Source organism: Oryzias melastigma, linkage group LG21 (assembly GCF_002922805.2).
Source record: "Oryzias melastigma strain HK-1 linkage group LG21, ASM292280v2, whole genome shotgun sequence".
Lineage (NCBI taxonomy): Eukaryota > Metazoa > Chordata > Actinopteri > Beloniformes > Adrianichthyidae > Oryzias > Oryzias melastigma.
This window is the reverse complement of record NC_050532.1, coordinates 17,612,428-17,612,642: the sequence shown is the minus strand read 5'-3', so window position 1 is coordinate 17,612,642 and position 215 is coordinate 17,612,428. Positions and strand designations below refer to the sequence as shown.

Here is a 215-nt window from a genome sequence, read left to right as displayed (position 1 = left end):
AATAATAATAATATTTAAAGAAAAACAGAAACACTATAGTGTGAATGCATTGAATGCATTCACACAATTATACATCTAAAGCAGAGATGAACTGCATAAATAGAAGTCCTTCCATGTTTGCTTAAAACAGGACTAGAATACAAAAAGGAGATTTATAATACCCAGTGATTCATTAAAGAAAAAAGGAAGAGAGGAATAAAGTTCACAAAGAGGTT

At 29.3% G+C, this 215-nt stretch overlaps 1 protein-coding gene across 5 annotated transcripts in view; it reads left to right on the top strand.

Moving 5' to 3' along the window:
* LOC112155431 (coiled-coil domain-containing protein 148) overlaps positions 1-215 on the top strand; it is a 25,592-nt gene that overhangs the window by 5,809 nt on the left and 19,568 nt on the right. The window lies entirely within an intron of this gene.